Here is a 1,093-nt window from a genome sequence, read left to right as displayed (position 1 = left end):
CTCCCCCACCCCTCTGCCCCCCCATCCCCACCCCCTGTCTCCCCCCCCTTTTCTTCCCTCCCCCCCCCCACGGCTGTGCTGCGGGCACAGAGAGGAACCACTGGCCTCCCTGGCCTGCCCGGAGGTGGCTGCTGAGTGTGGCCAGGTGTCAGGTGGCCTGTCCTTTGGCAGCCTGTGCCCACAACCAAGGGAGGCTCTCGGGGCTCGGGAGCTGCCATGTGGGTCCCCACAGCTTTTGTGTCTGTCACCGTGGCCCTGGTCCCACGTCACCCACGTCCCCTGGCCCCATGTCACCTGCTTGTGCTGTGTACTCTCCTGGACATGTGGAGCACGGTGGCGTGGCCCCAGCAGCTGCAGCACTCTGGCAGCTGCCGTGTGCTGAGAGCCTAGGCCAGGCCGGGGCACAAGGCCGCGGATCAGGTCACTCTTCCCGCTACGGAGGGGCCTGGGGCCGCAGCACCTGCCTGGACCTGCCAGCACGGGCTCGCTGGGCCCTGAGCTCCAGTCCCACGCCCCAGGTGGTGCCATCCCCGGGTTCCCCACGGTCTCCCAGGGAGCTCCGTCTTGGGGTCAGCCAGCCTGAGCAGCAGCACTGGACCTGCCGACCGAGGATAGCAAGGCAGAGGGGTCTGGGCACAGGGGAGGGGCTTGAGGCTCCAGGGCTCGGGAGATGGCCAGGGCCTGGGAGGTGTGCAGAGCTGGGTCCTCCCAGGGGGTGGCCGCGCTGTGCTGGCCGTGGTGGACGGAAGCCACGGACATGAGAACGAAGGTCAGAGGGGCCAGTGCCCTTGGTTGTGGTGGCGAGTGCCGCAGTGCCCGCGGGCGTCTCCTTCCCGGTCGCCCTAGGCTGGCTGTTGGGCAGTCCTCATCTGGGGCCTCCGAATTCACCGTCTCACGGGCCGGTTTCACGCGTGGGGCTGTCATTAACGGCTTTCTCCCTGGTGGCCTGGTGTATTAAAGGAGCCTCCCCAGGTGGCAAAGGCAGAGCTCAGTGTGAAGAATCGTTCTCACAAAACGCCTGGCGAGGTCCTGATGTGGCCTAGCAGAGACGGGACAGGTAGGGGCACTTCCTGTCCTTTCATGCAGAATAATG

Source organism: Marmota marmota, unplaced genomic scaffold (genome assembly GCF_001458135.2).
Source record: "Marmota marmota marmota unplaced genomic scaffold, marMar, whole genome shotgun sequence".
NCBI lineage: Eukaryota > Metazoa > Chordata > Mammalia > Rodentia > Sciuridae > Marmota > Marmota marmota.
This window is presented reverse-complemented; position numbering follows the sequence as displayed.